Source organism: Amia ocellicauda, chromosome 2 (genome assembly GCF_036373705.1).
Source record: "Amia ocellicauda isolate fAmiCal2 chromosome 2, fAmiCal2.hap1, whole genome shotgun sequence".
NCBI lineage: Eukaryota > Metazoa > Chordata > Actinopteri > Amiiformes > Amiidae > Amia > Amia ocellicauda.
The window spans coordinates 52,550,495-52,575,232 of record NC_089851.1 but is presented as its reverse complement, the minus strand read 5'-3'; the positions used below and the strand labels follow the sequence as shown (position 1 = coordinate 52,575,232).

Sequence of the window (24,738 nt, the reverse complement as noted above, 5' to 3'; positions counted from 1 at the left end):
CTGTTATGCTACTATCAGCAGCAACAGTGGCAGATTTGGTGCCGTGGCTTAGTTGGTTAAAGTGCCTGTCTAGTAAACAGGAGCCCTGGGTTCAAATCCCAGCGGTGCCTTAGGCGGGCTTTGTGTGCTCCTTGCGAAGCTTGTGCTTCCGCTTTGTCGACCATCAGTTTTAGCAAGATAGGCTTATCGTAATGCCATCAGAGGACGTAATGAACCGGAAAGCCAACTGGACAGACGCCGGTTTGTAAAGAAGAACCAGAACCCAAAGGACACGCGCTACCCGCACCTAACGGCCAACGTCCAATTCCCATTGCCGCCCCTGGACAGTCAAAACAGGGAGCTTGTTACTCCCGTCAACCTTACGTTTTCACCTCTGTGTGCTTCCTTTGTTGCAGCCTGCATCCAGATTTTGTTTTGTTTTGTTTTGTTTTGTTTTGTTTTGTGCCTTACGCCTGAGTGTAGGCACTGGGGAATGGGAGAGTCCTGGCACCGTGGCTTAGTTGGTCAAAGCGCCTGTCTTGTAAACAGGAAACCCTGGGTTCGACTTCCAGCAGTGCTTTGGTTTACGTTGGCCTAGGCAATGGAAAGGAAGTTTCTAAACGCTCAATACATGTTTGCAAGATGGCCGTCCGCAGCAAGCAGCTTAAGGTTACTGTAGCCGCAGTCTGGCAAGCTGACCGCCAGAAGTAGAAACAATAACAAGGGGCGGGGGGAAAAGTGGGCCATCCCTGGGTGGATTCGAACCACCATCCTTTCAGTTAATAGCCAAACACACTGACCGATTGCACCACAGAGACAGACAGAGGTGTTGTGGTTGCTGCAGTCATGCAGTTCCTTCACAGTTGCCAGAAATCATTTCCAGCACACGATTTTCTTTGTCGTTGAATGCAACATACGTGACCATTGGGGGAGCGATAGCAAGCAAGAGAGTTAGATATCAAGAGTCATAGATAGATAGATAGATAGATAGATAGATGGATGGACGGCAAGGCAAGCATCTGATTGACAGTGGTCCGTGATCTGCTGTTATGCTACTATGCTACTGACCATTGGGGGGGCGATAGCAAGCAAGAGAGTTAGATATCGAGAGTCATTGATAGATAGATAGATAGATGGATGGATGGATGGACGGCAAGGCAAGCATCTGATTGACAGTGGTCCGTGATCTGCTGTTATGCTACAATGCTACTGACCATTGGGGGAGCGATACCAAGCAAGAGAGTTAGATATCAAGAGTCATAGATAGATAGATAGATAGATGGATGGATGGACGGCAAGGCAAGCATCTGATTGACAGTGGTCCGTGATCTGCTGTTATGCTACAATGCTACTGACCATTGGGGGAGCGATAGCAAGCAAGAGAGTTAGATATCAAGAGTCATAGATAGATAGATAGATAGATGGATGGATGGATGGACGGCAAGGCAAGCATCTGATTGACAGTGGTCCGTGATCTGCTGTTATGCTACTATGCTACTGACCATTGGGGGAGCAATAGCAAGCAAGAGAGTTAGATATCAAGAGTCATAGATAGATAGATAGATGGATGGATGGACGGCAAGGCAAGCATCTGATTGACAGTGGTCCGTGATCTGCTGTTATGCTACAATGCTACTGACCATTGGGGGAGCGATAGCAAGCAAGAGAGTTAGATATCAAGAGTCATAGATAGATAGATAGATAGATGGATGGATGGACGGCAAGGCAAGCATCTGATTGACAGTGGTCCGTGATCTGCTGTTATGCTACTATGCTACTGACCATTGGGGGAGCGATAACAAGCAAGAGAGTTAGATATCAAGAGTCATAGATAGATAGATAGATAGATAGCTAGATAGATGGATGGATGGACGGCAAGGCAAGCATCTGATTGACAGTGGTCCGTGATCTGCTGTTATGCTACTATGCTACTGACCATTGGGGGAGCGATAGCAAGCAAGAGAGTTAGATATCAAGAGACATAGATACATAGATAGATAGATGGATGGATGGATGGATGGCAAGGCAAGCATCTGATTGACAGTGGTCCGTGATCTGCTGTTATGCTACTATGCTACTGACCATTGGGGGAGCAATAGCAAGCAAGAGAGTTAGATATCGAGAGTCATTGATAGATAGATAGATAGATGGATGGATGGACGGCAAGGCAAGCATCTGATTGACAGTGGTCCGTGATCTGCTGTTATGCTACTATGCTACTGACCATTGGGGGAGCAATAGCAAGCAAGAGAGTTAGATATCAAGAGTCATAGATAGATAGATAGATAGATGGATGGATGGACGGCAAGGCAAGCATCTGATTGACAGTGGTCCGTGATCTGCTGTTATGCTACTATGCTACTGACCATTGGGGGAGCGATAACAAGCAAGAGAGTTAGATATCAAGAGTCATAGATAGATAGATAGATAGATAGCTAGATAGATGGATGGATGGACGGCAAGGCAAGCATCTGATTGACAGTGGTCCGTGATCTGCTGTTATGCTACTATGCTACTGACCATTGGGGGAGCGATAGCAAGCAAGAGAGTTAGATATCAAGAGTCATAGATAGATAGATAGATAGATGGATGGATGGACGGCAAGGCAAGCATCTGATTGACAGTGGTCCGTGATCTGCTGTTATGCTACTATGCTACTGACCATTGGGGGAGCAATAGCAAGCAAGAGAGTTAGATATCAAGAGTCATAGATAGATAGATAGATGGATGGATGGACGGCAAGGCAAGCATCTGATTGACAGTGGTCCGTGATCTGCTGTTATGCTACAATGCTACTGACCATTGGGGGAGCGATAGCAAGCAAGAGAGTTAGATATCAAGAGTCATAGATAGATAGATAGATTGATGGATGGATGGACGGCAAGGCAAGCATCTGATTGACAGTGGTCCGTGATCTGCTGTTATGCTACTATGCTACTGACCATTGGGGGAGCGATAACAAGCAAGAGAGTTAGATATCAAGAGTCATAGATAGATAGATAGATAGATAGCTAGATAGATGGATGGATGGACGGCAAGGCAAGCATCTGATTGACAGTGGTCCGTGATCTGCTGTTATGCTACTATGCTACTGACCATTGGGGGAGCGATAGCAAGCAAGAGAGTTAGATATCAAGAGACATAGATACATAGATAGATAGATGGATGGATGGATGGATGGCAAGGCAAGCATCTGATTGACAGTGGTCCGTGATCTGCTGTTATGCTACTATGCTACTGACCATTGGGGGAGCAATAGCAAGCAAGAGAGTTAGATATCGAGAGTCATTGATAGATAGATAGATAGATAGATGGATGGATGGACGGCAAGGCAAGCATCTGATTGACAGTGGTCCGTGATCTGCTGTTATGCTACTATGCTACTGACCATTGGGGGAGCAATAGCAAGCAAGAGAGTTAGATATCAAGAGTCATAGATAGATAGATAGATAGATAGATGGATGGATGGACGGCAAGGCAAGCATCTGATTGACAGTGGTCCGTGATCTGCTGTTATGCTACTATGCTACTGACCATTGGGGGAGCAATAGCAAGCAAGAGAGTTAGATATCAAGAGTCATAGATAGATAGATAGATAGATGGATGGATGGACGGCAAGGCAAGCATCTGATTGACAGTGGTCCGTGATCTGCTGTTATGCTACTATGCTACTGACCATTGGGGGAGCGATAACAAGCAAGAGAGTTAGATATCAAGAGTCATAGATAGATAGATAGATAGATAGCTAGATAGATGGATGGATGGACGGCAAGGCAAGCATCTGATTGACAGTGGTCCGTGATCTGCTGTTATGCTACTATGCTACTGACCATTGGGGGAGCGATAGCAAGCAAGAGAGTTAGATATCAAGAGACATAGATACATAGATAGATAGATGGATGGATGGATGGATGGCAAGGCAAGCATCTGATTGACAGTGGTCCGTGATCTGCTGTTATGCTACTATGCTACTGACCATTGGGGGAGCAATAGCAAGCAAGAGAGTTAGATATCGAGAGTCATTGATAGATAGATAGATAGATGGATGGATGGACGGCAAGGCAAGCATCTGATTGACAGTGGTCCGTGATCTGCTGTTATGCTACAATGCTACTGACCATTGGGGGAGCGATAGCAAGCAAGAGAGTTAGATATCAAGAGTCATAGATAGATAGATAGATAGATAGATGGATGGATGGATGGATGGACGGCAAGGCAAGCACCTGATTGACAGTGGTCCGTGATCTGCTGTTATGCTACTATCAGCAGCAACAGTGGCAGATTTGGCGACGTGGCTTAGTTGGTTAAAGCGCCTGTCTAGTAAACAGGAGGTCCTGGGTTCAAATCCCAGCGGTGCCTTAGGCGGGCTTTCTGTGCTCCTTGCGAAGCTTGTGCTTCCGCTTTGTCGACCATCAGTTTTAGCAAGATAGGCTTATCGTAAAGCCATCAGAGGACGTAATGAACCGGAAAGCCAACTGGACAGACGCCGGTTTGTAAAGAAGAACCAGAACCCAAAGGACACGCGCTACGCGCACCTAACGGCCAACGTCCAATTCCCATTGCCGCCCCTGGACAGTCGCAACAGGGAGCTTGTTACTCCCGTTAACCTTACGTTTTCACCTCTGTGTGCTTCCTTTGTTGCAGCCTGCATCCAGATTTTGTTTTGTTTTGTTTTGTTTTGTTTTGTTTTGTTTTGTTTTGTTTTGTTTTGTTTTGTTTTGTTTTGTTTTGTTTTGTTTTGTTTTGTTTTGTTTTGTTTTGTTTTGTGCCTTACGCCTGAGTGTAGGCACTGGGGAATGGGAGAGTCCTGGCACCGTGGCTTAGTTGGTCAAAGCGCCTGTCTTGTAAACAGGAAACCCTGGGTTCGACTTCCAGCAGTGCTTTGGTTTACGTTGGCCTAGGCAATGGAAAGGAAGTTTCTAAACGCTCAATACATGTTTGCAAGATGGCCGTCCGCAGCAAGCAGCTTAAGGTTACTGTAGCCGCAGTCTGGCAAGCTGACCGCCAGAAGTAGAAACAATAACAAGGGGCGGGGGGAAAAGTGGGCCGTCCCTGGGTGGATTCGAACCACCATCCTTTCAGTTAATAGCCAAACACACTGACCGATTGCACCACAGAGACAGACAGAGGTGTTGTGGTTGCTGCAGTCATGCAGTTCCTTCACAGTTGCCAGAAATCATTTCCAGCACACGATTTTCTTTGTCGTTGAATGCAACATACGTGACCATTGGGGGAGCGATAGCAAGCAAGAGAGTTAGATATCAAGAGTCATAGATAGATAGATAGATAGATAGATGGATGGACGGCAAGGCAAGCATCTGATTGACAGTGGTCCGTGATCTGCTGTTATGCTACTATGCTACTGACCATTGGGGGGGCGATAGCAAGCAAGAGAGTTAGATATCGAGAGTCATTGATAGATAGATAGATAGATGGATGGATGGATGGACGGCAAGGCAAGCATCTGATTGACAGTGGTCCGTGATCTGCTGTTATGCTACAATGCTACTGACCATTGGGGGAGCGATACCAAGCAAGAGAGTTAGATATCAAGAGTCATAGATAGATAGATAGATAGATGGATGGATGGACGGCAAGGCAAGCATCTGATTGACAGTGGTCCGTGATCTGCTGTTATGCTACAATGCTACTGACCATTGGGGGAGCGATAGCAAGCAAGAGAGTTAGATATCAAGAGTCATAGATAGATAGATAGATAGATGGATGGATGGATGGACGGCAAGGCAAGCATCTGATTGACAGTGGTCCGTGATCTGCTGTTATGCTACTATGCTACTGACCATTGGGGGAGCAATAGCAAGCAAGAGAGTTAGATATCAAGAGTCATAGATAGATAGATAGATGGATGGATAGACGGCAAGGCAAGCATCTGATTGACAGTGGTCCGTGATCTGCTGTTATGCTACAATGCTACTGACCATTGGGGGAGCGATAGCAAGCAAGAGAGTTAGATATCAAGAGTCATAGATAGATAGATAGATAGATGGATGGATGGACGGCAAGGCAAGCATCTGATTGACAGTGGTCCGTGATCTGCTGTTATGCTACTATGCTACTGACCATTGGGGGAGCGATAACAAGCAAGAGAGTTAGATATCAAGAGTCATCGATAGATAGATAGATAGATGGATGGATGGACGGCAAGGCAAGCATCTGATTGACAGTGGTCCATGATCTGCTGTTATGCTACTATGCTACTGACCATTGAGGGAGCGATAGCAAGCAAGAGAGTTAAATATCGAGAGTCATAGATAGATAGATAGATAGATAGATAGATGGATGGATGGATGGATGGACGGCAAGGCAAGCACCTGATTGACAGTGGTCCGTGATCTGCTGTTATGCTACTATGCTACTGACCATTGGGGGAGCGATACCAAGCAAGAGAGTTAGATATCAAGAGTCATAGATAGATAGATAGATAGATGGATGGACGGCAAGGCAAGCATCTGATTGACAGTGGTCCGTGATCTGCTGTTATGCTACTATGCTACTGACCATTGGGGGAGCGATACCAAGCAAGAGAGTTAGATATCGAGAGTCATTGATAGATAGATAGATAGATGGATGGATGGATGGATGGCAAGGCAAGCATCTGATTGACAGTGGTCCGTGATCTGCTGTTATGCTACTATGCTACTGACCATTGGGGGAGCGATAGCAAGCAAGAGAGTTAGATATCAAGAGACATAGATACATAGATACATAGATAGATAGATGGATGGATGGATGGACGGCAAGGCAAGCATCTGATTGACAGTGGTCCGTGATCTGCTGTTATGCTACTATGCTACTGACCATTGGGGGAGCGATAGCAAGCAAGAGAGTTAGATATCGAGAGTCATTGATAGATAGATAGATAGATGGATGGATGGACGGCAAGGCAAGCATCTGATTGACAGTGGTCCGTGATCTGCTGTTATGCTACTATGCTACTGACCATTGGGGGAGCGATAGCAAGCAAGAGAGTTAGATATCAAGAATCATAGATAGATAGATAGATAGATAGATGGATGGATGGATGGACGGCAAGGCAAGCACCTGATTGACAGTGGTCCGTGATCTGCTGTTATGCTACTATGCTACTGACCATTGGGGGAGCGATACCAAGCAAGAGAGTTAGATATCAAGAGTCATAGATAGATAGATAGCTAGATAGATGGATGGATGGACGGCAAGGCAAGCATCTGATTGACAGTGGTCCGTGATCTGCTGTTATGCTACAATGCTACTGACCATTGGGGGAGCGATACCAAGCAAGAGAGTTAGATATCAAGAGTCATAGATAGATAGATAGATAGATGGATTGATGGACGGCAAGGCAAGCATCTGATTGGCAGTGGTCCGTGATCTGCTGTTATGCTACTATGCTACTGACCATTGGGGGAGCGATAGCAAGCAAGAGAGTTAGATATCAAGAGACATAGATACATAGATAGATAGATGGATGGATGGATGGACGGTAAGGCAAGCATCTGATTGACAGTGGTCCGTGATCTGCTGTTATGCTACTATGCTACTGACCATTGGGGGAGCAATAGCAAGCAAGAGAGTTAGATATCGAGAGTCATTGATAGATAGATAGATAGATGGATGGATGGACGGCAAGGCAAGCATCTGATTGACAGTGGTCCGTGATCTGCTGTTATGCTACAATGCTACTGACCATTGGGGGAGCGATAGCAAGCAAGAGAGTTAGATATCAAGAGTCATAGATAGATAGATAGATAGATAGATGGATGGATGGATGGATGGACGGCAAGGCAAGCACCTGATTGACAGTGGTCCGTGATCTGCTGTTATGCTACTATCAGCAGCAACAGTGGCAGATTTGGAGCCGTGGCTTAGTTGGTTAAAGCGCCTGTCTAGTAAACAGGAGGTCCTGGGTTCAAATCCCAGCGGTGCCTTAGGCGGGCTTTGTTTGCTCCTTGCGAAGCTTGTGCTTCCGCTTTGTCGACCATCAGTTTTAGCAAGATAGGCTTATCGTAAAGCCATCAGAGGACGTAATGAACCGGAAAGCCAACTGGACAGACGCCGGTTTGTAAAGAAGAACCAGAACCCAAAGGACACGCGCTACGCGCACCTAACGGCCAACGTCCAATTCCCATTGCCGCCCCTGGACAGTCGCAACAGGGAGCTTGTTACTCCCGTCAACCTTACGTTTTCACCTCTGTGTGCTTCCTTTGTTGCAGCCTGCATCCAGATTTTGTTTTTGTTTTGTTTTGTTTTGTTTTGTTTTGTTTTGTTTTGTTTTGTTTTGTTTTGTTTTGTGCCTTACGCCTGAGTGTAGGCACTGGGGAATGGGAGAGTCCTGGCACCGTGGCTTAGTTGGTCAAAGCGCCTGTCTTGTAAACAGGAAACCCTGGGTTCGACTTCCAGCAGTGCTTTGGTTTACGTTGGCCTAGGCAATGGAAAGGAAGTTTCTAAACGCTCAATACATTTTTGCAAGATGGCCGTCCGCAGCAAGCAGCTTAAGGTTACTGTAGCCGCAGTCTGGCAAGCTGACCGCCAGAAGTAGAAACAATAACAAGGGGCGGGGGGAAAAGTGGGCCGTCCCTGGGTGGATTCGAACCAACATCCTTTCAGTTAACAGCCAAACACACTGACCGATTGCACCACAGAGACAGACAGAGGTGTTGTGGTTGCTGCAGTCATGCAGTTCCTTCACAGTTGCCAGAAATCATTTCCAGCACACGATTTTCTTTGTCGTTGAATGCAACATACGTGACCATTGGGGGAGCGATAGCAAGCAAGAGAGTTAGATATCAAGAGTCATAGATAGATAGATAGATAGATGGATGGATGTACGGCAAGGCAAGCACCTGATTGACAGTTGTCCGTGATCTGCTGTTATGCTACAATGCTACTGACCATTGGGGGAGCGATAGCAAGCAAGAGAGTTAGATATCGAGAGTCATAGATAGATAGATAGATAGATGGATGGATGGATGGATGGCAAGGAAAGCACCTGATTGACAGTGGTCCGTGAAATAAACAATGTTAGAACAGTGTATGAATAACACTATAGACACTATAGAATGATAGAATAATGCTTGTGTGTATGTTTGTGTGTGTGCGTTTAAGCTTAATGACGTGGCATTCTCATATATGTAACGCCTGCTAACCTGATAATAAAATATTATATACACATGAATTATGTTTATATGTAGTTAATAAATCCATACATACAAACACCATTGTTTATCAGGCGTTACATTTTTTATTCAGCACACACAAAAACCAAATAAACTAAAACAGTGAAACACCACTGATAATGTTCTTTGACATACAAACACAATAATAATAATAATAATAATAATAATAATAATAATAATACATTTTTTATTATCAGAATCACACAAGGATTTAACATTTTACAGATAACATCAATGTATGTATTTCTATAGCCTATATATAAACAAACAACAACCAAAATAATAATACAAAAAATAAAACCATGAGGACCCGCTTTACAGAGACAGCCATGGTAATTTCCCAAACAGCCGATGCTTTTTAGCTGGCTGGTCTCTTTGTGGTGTTTTGGGTGGGGCAGCCGCCCCCTCCATCAGAATATCAAAGTCTGGTTCAGGAGAAATAGGATTTCTCTGTATAGACATAGAACTGTCTCTAGTAGGTGTTGTTTTCAGTTTCTCCAACACCTCCCTGTTTATTCTGTTAGACAGTACCGAACCGGGGATGTTAATCTCCGCCATCGCCATCATAAAACTGCCCCAGCCTTTGGGGGCTCTTCCTGTGGCCAGCGTGTGCGGCTGTGTGACAGCCCTAACCAGATCAATCACATGAGACCCACAAACAGGGCCCCCCTTGTACACAAATTCCCCATTCTCATTCCAGCTAGCTATAGAATTGTTGGACACCATTTCGGCATTTTTATTTTGCTTTTGTGGGATAGCGTCTAAAATATAATCGAAAACAGGCTCTGTGTGCGGTTTTTCGGCCGGGGTATCGGTGTCAGGCATCTGCAAAGTCAAAGCGGCTTTTTCAGATTCTGCCTGCCACGTCAGGGCCAAGTACCTCTGCAGCGCTTTGTCATATTCACCCAATTGAGAGCTTTGCAGAATATCTTTCATTTCACCATCCAATTTATATGTGGCTATTTTTCTGATGTCATGTTCAACTGGAAAGTCCTCTTTAATTTGGCCCATCTGTTTCTGAGGTACTAGATACATTTTCTCAGTGAATTGCATTTTCATCTGGTCAGTAAGCCGGTAATGAGGGGAATGGCAATACTTAGCAAATTACCGATAAACCCCCCAGACTGATTCAATAGATTTCTAGATAGTCTTTTTACTAAGTGTTTTTATAATGTGGCCACTTTTCTTGAGTTTCTGAAATTGTTTAGCGCTCAAGCGGATGTTTCCTTTCAGTGTATTTAGAGCGATTTCTGACACGGCCTGTACCAGGTCGCTTCCAGCGGCGCACAGAATGGCCTTGTTGCGGCTTGGCTTTAACCAGCAGCTGCAGGAGAGCCAGTTTTCTCTTCATACGCAGTGACATACTGACAGCCAGAGTCACAGACAGCAAATGTGCTCAACGCTGGAAAACCAGCGGCTTTTACTTTCTTTGTTTTTTAAACACATAAACCACCGGGATGTCAGGGGGGAAAAGACCCGTCCTTAAACGGTATTCATCAGGGGTCTTTGACATGACATCGACAAATAAGTATCCGAAATACTTCTTGGTGGCATCTTCAAAAGCTTCCAAAAAATATTGAGATTTGCCTGGATACATCTGTCGAGCTAACGTTGTAATCTGTAATTTATCTCTCGGTCTTTTGCAGTATTCTCATCTCAAAGTGCCAGTCACGTTTAACACGTACTATCCGCGGTTGCCGCAGTGCAATATCTTTTATTTCACCATTTGCACCAGCCTACTTATCCGCATAGTCAAGTATCAAGTACCCCACCTTGCATATTAGGATTTCGGTGTGACTTTGCAGTAAATTAGCTATGCTCTCTAGGAAATCTGTTTCATCCAGCTCCCCCAAATGTTGCCTCCTCTAACAGAAAGCATTATTTAATGACCCCGAGCTCAGTCTAAGCTGTACAAAATCATTAGGACCCACATTGTGTGATATTTCATTTAACAGCCCTTGCACAGCACCAGTACGATTCTACCAGATCCAGATTCACAAACCTGAATTCTTCATAAAACTCCATTCCCCGGAACCTGTTAAGTTCCCGGTCATAGTGACGAATACGCTCCAAAAACACCCGAGGCGGGTCCCCGCCATCACCACACTCAACCATTTGTTCAGCATTTTCATTATTCACCTCTAACATTGCTACATCACCACCCCCAATCTGATTATCATTATTATTCGCTTCTAATGCTTACCCATCAGACACGTGCAAATCTATATATTCCTGAATTTCCAAGTCTGGTTGGTTATTATTATCAGCTTCTAATGCTAATTCATCAGACACAATCAAATCAATATATTCCTGAATTTCCAAGTTTGCTGGGTGGTCATCAACCACCACTGTGCTGTAATGGTGTCTGTGATCCTGCTAATTGTGACACATCCATTCTAGATTTAAGCCTACGCAGCATTCTTTTGGCTACATTAATATTCTTTATCAGTACTGCCGTGATACGTGCAGACCGAGTGTCTTTGTGTCTTACTTGTTTCATTATTTGTTAATTGCGGTTTTCACTCACAGTGTGACGATTCAGCAAACTCGATGTTATACCCTTTTTGTTTTAACACATTTGTCAAAACATGTATTTTTCTATGAGCTGTGTGTAAATCTTCTACCAGTTGCCAACAAATGTGACATATTTTACTAAACAACAGGGCCATTGAATCATCAGAGGTCTGAATGCCTGTACAGGGTATTTGTTCACCTGACCTGTCTATCTCTTTATGCACACTCGGAGTGGGGTTAACTGTGCTATTTGTCTGCTTACCTCTTTTTACAGTAGCGGGCTGTCTTACTGCGTGCTTTTCTCTGAAACATGCACTCTACCTTCAAGATGGTTTAGTGACTTGTTAGAAAGTGCGGATGAGAAAGTAATGCAAATAGTTGAGAAGGTTATAAAAAACAAGGCTTATCAAGTGTTTTACAAACATAAATAAAATACTGTTTGTGTCTGCTCTGCTTTTCTGTGCAATAAGACATTATATTAATTCATATATTTTTTCAGAGAAAGAAACCCCCGGGGCCCCTGGAATTACGTTTACGTATGTTTGAGGAATCTATGTTTGAAGATGTCATCCTCACTCTAATAGCTCACAAGTTTGGTGATTTGTATGATACTGGTAATTCTGATGTGAAATCGCTAGTTGCTGATGTTGAAAAAACAGTGGCGTCCCTCCCCAATGTGCTCAAGAGAATGCTGTATAAAGAGACACCTCCTGGTGAATCTGCTTTTACATCTGTCCAAAAAGTTCTGCACAGTTCTTTTGGAAATACTATCCCTATCATGACCAAACCCAATTTCTACACTGTGCTAGACAGAATAGTGTCACTGCCCTGGCCAATAAACAAGTAGAGGGAGTAGCTAGTGCAGTACAGTTCAGTTGTTTCTTCCTGGCTGCTGTAGGTGTTGGGGAAGCGGGATCATTGGTCACCCGAGTCAGTATCTAATCTCACTGTCTACATCTGACTTGATGCCTTGTTGTCATTTTTAGAGCTGTCACAATACAATATTGACATTGAAATATATTTTACTGAGTCTCATATTTTGAATGTCTATACCTTTTCTTTCTCTTTTATTTTTCCAACACTGTACCACCCCAAAAATAATCATAAAATATATAACCTAAAATCATCACACGCACATCACTAAACACAGTTTAAAATACTTTTTTATTAAAACTTTATGTTGTTGTTCTCTTTTTATTTTAATGTATTTTATTTTGCTAACAACTTATCATAACAAACCTAATCATAAAACATAACCTAACACAAATAATAATAAGTTTAAACTCTTAAACATTACACACACACACACATACACCATCAGGGTGAGATGGCAGTAAACACTTGTCAAGATGACCTGTGCCCTTTCCAAAATGCCTGTCATCCTAACAAGATGGAGGTCATCCAAACAAGATGGCTGACAGGAGAGGGTCAAAGGGTAAAACCTGTATCCTAACAAGTTGGCTGACTGGAGAGGATCAAAGGGTACAGGGTAAGGAGGGGCTTCCTGGCCCGTGGGGCTTCTGGGTAAGGAGGGGCTTCCTGGCCCGTGGGGCTTCTGGGTAAGGCGGGGCTTCCCAGCCCATGGGGCTTCTGGGTAGGGGTGGGGCCACCTGACACTTTGACATAAAGTGCCATCATTACTACTCATAAGCGCAATATGTACAATATCTTTCCCGTTCCTGAGAAAACTATGTTTGAAAACTGTAATTTTTTGCCTGGACTACAATCAAGATGGCTACCAAACCATGTGACATTATGCCGCCATTTTGCGATCTAGTGACCATTCCATAGACCCCTACATCCATTCAAAGTCTGGTGACTTTTTGGACTGCGGTTCAAAAGTTATAGGCATTTGAACATATTCTGGTGGAAGAGAAGAAAAAATAAGTATAATAATAATAATAATAATGACCAGTGACCACCACATTGCTTATGGGATCAATTCTGTCAAGTAACAATCAGTCCAATACATTCTAACATAGTTCCATACTGCACCATATGCATTTATTTGCAACTTGACCATCTCTGAAATTTGATTGGCTCATGGCGGCCATTTTGTTTTCTCAATCAACTTGCCTTGAACAAATCTGATAGAGGAGCTAGCCAAGGTCATGTGTACAAAATTTCATATCAATCAGACCAACCATTTCGGAGATGAAGATCTTTGAAGATTCTTGGACAATCCAATATGGCTGCCAAACCATATGACTTATTGACTTGTTTTGAACAAATCTGAATTTAGGCCATAACATAACATCACACACCAAGTTTCACATCTGTCCCGTCTGCGGTTTCGGAGAAGAAGATTTTTGTATATTTTCCAAAATGTGTCACTTAAGCCACTATGGCCACCAGACCATGTGACATATGGCCTCCATATTGAATATGGCATAGTACTACATAGCCATCTATCACTGTATGAAGTTTCATGAGTTTTCATCAAGCATTGGTTTTTATAGGCTTTTGAAAAGATACTGCTGAAAAATAATAATCCTAAAAATAACAATAGGGTTCCAGCAACTTCGTTGCTTGGCCCCCAACTTTTGAGGCTTCCAGGTGCTTGGAGTCGAGAAATGTATGGCTTCAGACTCATAAAAATATGAATCAGATGAAGACACATGTTGACAACAATTGTTGCTTAAAGGTTTTGGTAAGTAGAGTATTCAAGGTCAAGTTCCCCCTCTTGTGGTCTAATATTTTAAGGAACAAGCCATTTCAATCTCAATAAACCAACTACACTTATTTGATTGAAATGTATCAATTTAATTACATTAGTAGTACCATCAATACTTCTAATATCATAATATAGTAGTAAACACTTTATTCTCTAAGTTTCATTTTGTGTACTTTAAAACACAATCTAACCATTTAAGTAGCTTTAGATTGCTGCTGCTCTCCATTTTTCAATTTACCTTCTCAAGCTTATTTAGTTGCATACCTGGTGTTTCATATAGTTATCACGTTGATTTCTGATGTATGCGTTATATATATTTACAGCTGGAAAAGCAAAGTATATCACTAAGGAGCAAATAGCTCCAATTAGTTTTTACTATTGCGCCTGACCGAGTATGTCCGTATGTCCGTATGTTGTCTTATGTTCAACTCTATAGATCCAGCAATTAAATTATCCATTACAGAAATTATCCATTAGGACAAGGCACATCAGGAGGTCTGTGCAATAGGAACAGTCTGGACACCATTTTAAGTTCCGAACGGAATTAACGTCTTTACTATCTACATATTTATTTAATTATTTATACATTGTTTTTTTTTTTTTTTTTTTTTACATTTTGGCACAAATTATCCTCCATACTATCCATGACAAAATTAAAAATAAATACATGGAGAAAATAATAAATACATGAATTAATGTGGAAATAAATAGATGGATAAATAAACAGATTTTGAATTAAATACAATAATAAATAAATCTCCATGTATTTATTAGAACATGTATTTATTTATTTCAACATTTATTTATTATTTTCACTGTGAATTTCTTTAAAATTTTAATTACAGTGAAAATAATCAATACATTAATACATAAATACATGTTCAAATGGACATTTATTTATGTCAACACTACTACATTTATTCATTTATTTATGTAATGTGAAGCGATTCAAGTAATGAATAAACAATGTATTTGCTAAAATAAGTTTTGCTTAAACTTTAAGGGGAACTGCACCACAATTTTATCTTAATTCTGTTATTTGTATAAATTGTTTTAAATATAGCAATGTCACAAATGTCTGAAGTGAAGATATATTTATTAATATGATTTTCTTAAGGAATAGGTGGCCATTTTCTCTCCACCAGACCCTCGGTAACAGTCTGTACTAGTATGTGTAAGACCTGTAGGCAATACAAAGTAAAAGCATAATAATAATGATGATATTATTTATAACTAGAATGCTAAAGTTCCATGAGAAACATTGTGGAAGTACAGTAAGCAGTATGTTTCAGTGTACATGTAATATATTAAGTACTATAGTACATCACAAGGTACTACAGTAAACTATAGTATACAACAGGGTAGTTCAATATTTGTACCGTAGGAGGCACTATAGTACATTACAAGATACTATAGTATATCACGTAACAAGAGTATACTATAGTATAACAGTGTACTATCGTATGTCACACATTATTCAGTATACCATAGTATAAAAGTTTAGTGTGGTATACAACAGTGTCCTACAGTATTTGTTGTACTACTGTAGTAAGTACTATAGTATAATTGTATTGTTTTATTGTCTATCTTAATTGTAGTTTTAATATTTAATTAACTATATTTTCTTGTAAAGAGCTTTGCGATACACTATGAAATTTCCATGGAATCCGAATGTGTTCAATTCCGTTGGATTTCATGAAATCCGAATGCATGAAATTGCATGATTTAATCAGGTGAATACAGATTAAATCGTGATGCAATTGCATGCTATATAAAGGGTGTTTGGGAGCGAGACTACATGGTGAAGTTTTGAGTTTTGAAAGAGAAAAGCAAGATCAAGAGTGTAAATATGTATAGGAATATTTAGTTATGGCAGCTTCTGCCATGCTGTACATTGGCAAAAAGAAGATGGCTTCACTCACATCTATGCAAGTGTACACTCAGTATTTGTTGCAGAAATTAATGAAAGCAATACTAGTTTCAGTACTGTACTTCGCAAAAACATATTTGCATATTTGTTCAAAACTTGTACTTTAATATTTTTGCGATATCTAACACTGATAGTCCTACATTGTTTCATGTGTGCATGTATTTAAACAAAACAAAAACAAACAAAAAACAACATTGTTCTCTTTTCTTTGCTAAAACTATTTTTGTTACATTGAATCAGGGGTATGCATACATCTGGAAGGCACACTATATGTAATGGTAAGTTACAACAACATAAATGACACAGTATATATATATATATACACTCACCTAAAGGATTATTAGGAACACCATACTAATACTGTGTTTGACCCCCTTTCGCCTTCAGAACTGCCTTAATTCTACGTGGCATTGATTCAACAAGGTGCTGAAAGCATTCTTTAGAAATGTTGGCCCATATTGATAGGATAGCATCTTGCAGTTGATGGAGATTTGTGGGATGCACATCCAGGGCACGAAGCTCCCGTTCCACCACATCCCAAAGATGCTCTATTGGGTTGAGATCTGGTGACTGTGGGGGCCAGTTTAGTACAGTGAACTCATTGTCATGTTCAAGAAACCAATTTGAAATGATTCGACCTTTGTGACATGGTGCATTATCCTGCTAGAAGTAGCCATCAGAGGATGGGTACATGGTGGTCATAAAGGGATGGACATGGTCAGAAACAATGCTCAGGTAGGCCGTGGCATTTAAACGATGCCCAGTTGGCACTAAGGGGCCTAAAGTGTGCCAAGAAAACATCCCCCACACCATTACACCACCACCAGCCTGCACAGTGGTAACAAGGCATGATGGATCCATGTTCTCATTCTGTTTACGCCAAATTCTGACTCTACCATCTGAATGTCTCAACAGAAATCGAGACTCATCAGACCAGGCAACATTTTTCCAGTCTTCAACTGTCCAATTTTGGTGAGCTTGTGCAAATTGTAGCCTCTTTTTCCTATTTGTAGTGGAGATGAGTGGTACCCAGTGGGGTCTTCTGCTGTTGTAGCCCATCCGCCTCAAGGTTGTATGTGTTGTGGCTTCACAAATGCTTTGCTGCATACCTCGGTTGTAATGAGTGGTTATTTCAGTCAAAGTTGCTCTTCTATCAGCTTGAATCAGTCGGCCCATTCTCCTCTGACCTCTAGCATCAACAAGGCATTTTCGCCCACAGGACTGCCGCATACTGGATGTTTTTCCCTTTTCACACCATTCTTTGTAAACCCTAGAAATGGTTGTGCGTGAAAATCCCAGTAACTGAGCAGATTGTGAAATACTCAGACCGGCCCGTCTGGCACCAACAACCATGCCACGTTCAAAATTGCTTAAATCACCTTTCTTTCCCATTCAGACATTCAGTTTGGAGTTCAGGAGATTGTCTTGACCAGGACCACACCCCTAAATGCATTGAAGCAACTGCGATGTGATTGGTTGGTTAGATAATTGCATTAATGAGAAATTGAACAGGTGTTCCTAATAATCCTTTAGGTGAGTGTATAGGGCATGTATTACAGATTCATTCAAAAAGGTCTCACTTTAGATTTGAGGAAACACTATTTACTTGTATCAGCAGTCATTCATTTGTCATTAATAGTTCTTCCAATTTCCGACCTTTTAGTTCCAGAGACCAATGTTTTGGTACCAGCTAAAAAAAACAAAAACAAATGTACATTAATTGGACAAATATGAAATATATAGTTACATGTAAAATATGGCCCAATATACAACGCTACAATTATTACAATTTACTTGCACTGTAATTACACGGTAACAAGAGTGAATTGACCAAGTAGGTTGTGTATAGTTAATTCAATTATTAAATACTAGTATGGATGATGTATGATTACAGAACGAGCTTACATACACTAAACAAGTAGTATGGCTTATTTACATGTAGTGTGTGTTTTTTACTTTACATATTCATGTAAAATGCTGCCAACCTTTGTGATGTTACCGATGACCTTAAACTCACCCCTTCTTAAAGTGTAACCACATGTGGTGAACAGGTGAGGGTCTGCCTCAAGCAGTTGTTTTGTTTCTTACGCCTGGGTGTAGGTACTGGGGAATGCGAGAGTCCTGGCACCGTGGCTTAGTTGGTCAAGGCGCCTGTCTTGTAAACAGGAAACCCTTGGTTCGACTCCCAGCAGTGCTTTGGTTTACGTTGGCCTAGGCAATGGAAAGGAAGTTTCTAAACGCTCAATACATTTTTGCAAGATGGCTGTCCGCAGCAAGCAGCTTAAGGTTACTGTAGCCGCAGTCTGGCAAGCTGACCGCCAGAAGTAGAAACAATAACAAGGGGCGGGGGGAAAAGTGGGCCATCCCTGGGTGGATTCGAACCACCATCCTTTCGGTTAACAGCCAAACGCGCTGACCGATTGCGCCACAGAGACAGACAGAGATGTTCTGGTTGCTGCAGTCGTGCAGTTCCTTCACAGTTGCCAGAAATCATTTCCAGCACACGATTTTCTTTTTTGTTGAATGCAACATACGTGACCATTGGGGGAGCGATAGCAAGCAAGAGAGTTAGATATCGAGAGTCATAGATAGATAGCTAGCTAGATAGATAGATAGATGGATGGATGGACGGCAAGGCAAGCATATGATTGACAGTGGTCCGTGATCTGCTGTTATGCTACTATGCTACTGACCATTGGGGGAGCGATAGCAAGCAAGAGAGTTAGATATCAAGAGTCATAGATAGATAGATGGATGGATGGATGGACGGCAAGGCAAGCATCTGATTGACAGTGGTCCGTGATCTGCTGTTATGCTACTATGCTACTGACCATTGGGGGAGCGATAGCAAGCAAGAGAGTTAGATATCGAGAGTCATAGATAGATAGATAGATAGATGGATGGATGGACGGCAAGGCAAGCATCTGATTGACATTGGTCCGTGATCTGCTGTTATGCTACAATGCTTCTGACCATTGGGGGAGCGATAGCAAGCAAGAGAGTTAGATATCGAGAGTCATAGATAGATAGATAGATAGATGGATGGATGGACGGCAAGGCAAGCATCTGATTGATAGTGGTCCGTCATCTGCTGTTATGCTACTATGCTACTGACCATTGGGGGAGCGATAGCAAGCAAGAGAGTTAGATATCGAGAGTCATTGATAGATAGATAGATAGATGGATGGATGGATGGACGGCAAGGCAAGCATCTGATTGACAGTGGCCCGTGATCTGCTGTTATGCTACAATGCTACTGACCATTGGGGGAGCGATAGCAAGCAAGAGAGTTAGATATCAAGAGTCATAGATAGATAGATAGATAGATGGATGGATGGACGGCAAGGCAAGCATCTGATTGACAGTGGTCCGTGATCTGCTGTTATGCTACTATGCTACTGACCATTGGGGGAGCGATAGCAAGCAAGAGAATTAGATATCAAGAGACATAGATACATAGATAGATAGATGGATGGATGGATGGACGGTAAGGCAAGCATCTGATTGACAGTGGTCCGTGATCTGCTGTTATGCTACTATGCTACTGACCATTGGGGGAGCGATAGCAAGCAAGAGAGTTAGATATCAAGAGTCATAGATAGATAGATGGATGGATGGATGGACGGCAAGGCAAGCATCTGATTGACAGTGGTCCGTGATCTGCTGTTATGCTACAATGCTACTGACCATTGGGGGAGCGATAGCAAGCAAGAGAGTTAGATATCGAGAGTCATTGATAGATAGATAGATAGATGGATGGATGGATGGACGGCAAGGCAAGCATCTGATTGACAGTGGTCCGTGATCTGCTGTTATGCTACTATGCTACTGACCATTGGGGGAGCGATAGCAAGCAAGAGATTTAGATATCAAGAGTCATAGATAGATAGATAGATAGATAGATAGATAGATAGATAGATAGATAGATAGATAGATAGATAGATAGATAGATAGATAGATAGATAGATAGATAGATGGATGGATGGACGGCAAGGCAAGCATCTGATTGACAGTGGTCCGTGATCTGCTGTTATGCTACTATGCTACTGACCATTGGGGGAGCGATAGCAAGCAAGAGAGTTAGATATCGAGAGTCATTGATAGATAGATAGATAGATGGATGGATGGATGGACGGCAAGGCAAGCATCTGATTGACAGTGGTCCGTGATCTGCTGTTATGCTACTATGCTACTGACCATTGGGGGAGCGATAGCAAGCAAGAGAGTTAGATATCGAGAGTCATTGATAGATAGATAGATAGATGGATGGATGGATGGACGGCAAGGCAAGCATCTGATTGACAGTGGTCCGTGATCTGCTGTTATGCTACAATGCTACTGACCATTGGGGGAGCAATAGCAAGCAAGAGAGTTAGATATCAAGAGTCATAGATAGATAGATAGATAGATAGATGGATGGATGGACGGCAAGGCAAGCATCTGATTGACAGTGGTCCGTGATCTGCTGTTATGCTACTATGCTACTGACCATTGGGGGAGCGATAGCAAGCAAGAGAGTTAGATATCAAGAGTCATAGATAGATAGATGGATGGATGGATGGACGGCAAGGCAAGCATCTGATTGACAGTGGTCCATGATCTGCTGTTATGCTACTATGCTACTGACCATTGGGGGAGCAATAGCAAGCAAGAGAGTTAGATATCGAGAGTCATTGATAGATAGATAGATAGATGGATGGATGGATGGACGGCAAGGCAAGCATCTGATTGACAGTGGTCCGTGATCTGCTGTTATGCTACTATGCTACTGACCATTGGGGGAGCGATAGCAAGCAAGAGATTTAGATATCAAGAGTCATAGATAGATAGATAGATAGATGGATGGACGGCAAGGCAAGCATCTGATTTACAGTGGTCCGTGATCTGCTGTTATGCTACTATGCTACTGACCATTGAGGGAGCGATAGCAAGCAAGAGAGTTAGATATCGAGAGTCATTGATAGATAGATAGATAGATGGATGGATGGATGGACGGCAAGGCAAGCATCTGATTGACAGTGGTCCGTGATCTGCTGTTATGCTACTATGCTACTGACCATTGGGGGAGCGATAGCAAGCAAGAGAGTTAGATATCGAGAGTCATAGATAGATAGATAGATAGATGGATGGATGGACGGCAAGGCAAGCATCTGATTGATAGTGGTCCGTGATCTGCTGTTATGCTACTATGCTACTGACCATTGGGGGAGCGATAGCAAGCAAGAGAGTTAGATATCAAGAGTCATAGATAGATAGATAGATAGATGGATGGATGGATGGACGGCAAGGCAAGCATCTGATTGACAGTGGTCCGTGATCTGCTGTTATGCTACTATGCTACTGACCATTGGGGGAGCGATAGCAAGCAAGAGATTTAGATATCAAGAGTCATAGATAGATAGATAGATAGATGGATGGATGGATGGACGGCAAGGCAAGCATCTGATTGACAGTTGTCCGTGATCTGCTGTTATGCTACTATGCTACTGACCATTGGGGGAGCGATAGCAAGCAAGAGAGTTAGATATCAAGAGTCATAGATAGATAGATAGAATGATAGATGGATGGATGGACGGCAAGGCAAGCATCTGATTGACAGTGGTCCATGATCTGCTGTTATGCTACTATGCTACTGACCATTGGGGGAGCGATAGCAAGCAAGAGAGTTAGATATCGAGAGTCATTGATAGATAGATAGATAGATGGATGGATGGATGGACGGCAAGGCAAGCATCTGATTGACAGTGGTCCGTGATCTGCTGTTATGCTACTATGCTACTGACCATTTGGGGAGCGATAGCAAGCAAGAGAGTTAGATATCGAGAGTCATTGATAGATAGATAGATAGATGGATGGATGGATGGACGGCAAGGCAAGCATCTGATTGACAGTGGTCCGTGATCTGCTGTTATGCTACTATGCTACTGACCATTGGGGGAGCGATAGCAAGCAAGAGAGTTAGATATCGAGAGTCATTGATAGATAGATAGATAGATGGATGGATGGATGGACGGCAAGGCAAGCATCTGATTGACAGTGGTCCGTGATCTGCTGTTATGCTACAATGCTACTGACCATTGGGGGAGCAATAGCAAGCAAGAGAGTTAGATATCAAGAGTCATAGATAGATAGATAGATAGATAGATGGATGGATGGACGGCAAGGCAAGCATCTGATTGACAGTGGTCCGTGATCTGCTGTTATGCTACTATGCTACTGACCATTGGGGGAGCGATAGCAAGCAAGAGAGTTAGATATCAAGAGTCATAGATAGATAGATGGATGGATGGATGGACGGCAAGGCAAGCATCTGATTGACAGTGGTCCGTGATCTGCTGTTATGCTACTATGCTACTGACCATTGGGGGAGCAATAGCAAGCAAGAGAGTTAGATATCGAGAGTCATTGATAGATAGATAGATAGATGGATGGATGGATGGACGGCAAGGCAAGCATCTGATTGACAGTGGTCCGTGATCTGCTGTTATGCTACTATGCTACTGACCATTGGGGGAGCGATAGCAAGCAAGAGATTTAGATATCAAGAGTCATAGATAGATAGATAGATAGATGGATGGACGGCAAGGCAAGCATCTGATTTACAGTGGTCCGTGATCTGCTGTTATGCTACTATGCTACTGACCATTGAGGGAGCGATAGCAAGCAAGAGAGTTAGATATCGAGAGTCATTGATAGATAGATAGATAGATGGATGGATGGATGGACGGCAAGGCAAGCATCTGATTTACAGTGGTCCGTGATCTGCTGTTATGCTACTATGCTACTGACCATTGAGGGAGCGATAGCAAGCAAGAGAGTTAGATATCGAGAGTCATTGATAGATAGATAGATAGATGGATGGATGGATGGACGGCAAGGCAAGCATCTGATTGACAGTGGTCCGTGATCTGCTGTTATGCTACTATGCTACTGACCATTGGGGGAGCGATAGCAAGCAAGAGAGTTAGATATCGAGAGTCATAGATAGATAGATAGATAGATGGATGGATGGACGGCAAGGCAAGCATCTGATTGATAGTGGTCCGTGATCTGCTGTTATGCTACTATGCTACTGACCATTGGGGGAGCGATAGCAAGCAAGAGAGTTAGATATCAAGAGTCATAGATAGATAGATAGATAGATGGATGGATGGATGGACGGCAAGGCAAGCATCTGATTGACAGTGGTCCGTGATCTGCTGTTATGCTACTATGCTACTGACCATTGGGGGAGCGATAGCAAGCAAGAGATTTAGATATCAAGAGTCATAGATAGATAGATAGATAGATGGATGGATGGATGGACGGCAAGGCAAGCATCTGATTGACAGTTGTCCGTGATCTGCTGTTATGCTACTATGCTACTGACCATTGGGGGAGCGATAGCAAGCAAGAGAGTTAGATATCAAGAGTCATAGATAGATAGATAGAATGATAGATGGATGGATGGACGGCAAGGCAAGCATCTGATTGACAGTGGTCCATGATCTGCTGTTATGCTACTATGCTACTGACCATTGGGGGAGCGATAGCAAGCAAGAGAGTTAGATATCGAGAGTCATTGATAGATAGATAGATAGATGGATGGATGGATGGACGGCAAGGCAAGCATCTGATTGACAGTGGTCCGTGATCTGCTGTTATGCTACTATGCTACTGACCATTGGGGGAGCGATAGCAAGCAAGAGAGTTAGATATCGAGAGTCATTGATAGATAGATAGATAGATGGATGGATGGATGGACGGCAAGGCAAGCATCTGATTGACAGTGGTCCGTGATCTGCTGTTATGCTACTATGCTACTGACCATTGGGGGAGCGATAGCAAGCAAGAGAGTTAGATATCGAGAGTCATTGATAGATAGATAGATAGATGGATGGATGGATGGACGGCAAGGCAAGCATCTGATTGACAGTGGTCCGTGATCTGCTGTTATGCTACAATGCTACTGACCATTGGGGGAGCAATAGCAAGCAAGAGAGTTAGATATCAAGAGTCATAGATAGATAGATAGATAGATAGATGGATGGATGGACGGCAAGGCAAGCATCTGATTGACAGTGGTCCGTGATCTGCTGTTATGCTACTATGCTACTGACCATTGGGGGAGCGATAGCAAGCAAGAGAGTTAGATATCAAGAGTCATAGATAGATAGATGGATGGATGGATGGACGGCAAGGCAAGCATCTGATTGACAGTGGTCCATGATCTGCTGTTATGCTACTATGCTACTGACCATTGGGGGAGCAATAGCAAGCAAGAGAGTTAGATATCGAGAGTCATTGATAGATAGATAGATAGATGGATGGATGGATGGACGGCAAGGCAAGCATCTGATTGACAGTGGTCCGTGATCTGCTGTTATGCTACTATGCTACTGACCATTGGGGGAGCGATAGCAAGCAAGAGATTTAGATATCAAGAGTCATAGATAGATAGATAGATAGATGGATGGACGGCAAGG

At 42.6% G+C, this 24,738-nt stretch overlaps 1 protein-coding gene and 8 non-coding genes across 9 annotated transcripts in view; 6 read left to right on the top strand and 3 right to left on the bottom strand.

Annotated features, from left to right (window-relative positions):
• LOC136713191 (histone-lysine N-trimethyltransferase SMYD5-like) overlaps window positions 1-24,738 on the bottom strand; it is a 139,584-nt gene that overhangs the window by 45,986 nt on the left and 68,860 nt on the right. The gene's annotated exons all lie outside the window — the stretch shown is intronic.
• Window positions 38-110, top strand: trnat-agu (transfer RNA threonine (anticodon AGU)). The gene has a single exon. It is a non-coding gene; the product is annotated as a tRNA-Thr (tRNA).
• On the top strand, window positions 486-559 carry trnat-ugu (transfer RNA threonine (anticodon UGU)). Its single transcript has one exon. It is a non-coding gene; the product is annotated as a tRNA-Thr (tRNA).
• trnat-agu (transfer RNA threonine (anticodon AGU)) lies at window positions 4,265-4,338 on the top strand. The gene has a single exon. It is a non-coding gene; the product is annotated as a tRNA-Thr (tRNA).
• Window positions 4,789-4,862, top strand: trnat-ugu (transfer RNA threonine (anticodon UGU)). The gene has a single exon. It is a non-coding gene; the product is annotated as a tRNA-Thr (tRNA).
• On the bottom strand, window positions 5,027-5,100 carry trnan-auu (transfer RNA asparagine (anticodon AUU)). Its single transcript has one exon. It is a non-coding gene; the product is annotated as a tRNA-Asn (tRNA).
• trnat-agu (transfer RNA threonine (anticodon AGU)) lies at window positions 7,834-7,907 on the top strand. The gene has a single exon. It is a non-coding gene; the product is annotated as a tRNA-Thr (tRNA).
• trnat-ugu (transfer RNA threonine (anticodon UGU)) lies at window positions 8,314-8,387 on the top strand. Its single transcript has one exon. It is a non-coding gene; the product is annotated as a tRNA-Thr (tRNA).
• On the bottom strand, window positions 18,635-18,708 carry trnan-guu (transfer RNA asparagine (anticodon GUU)). Its single transcript has one exon. It is a non-coding gene; the product is annotated as a tRNA-Asn (tRNA).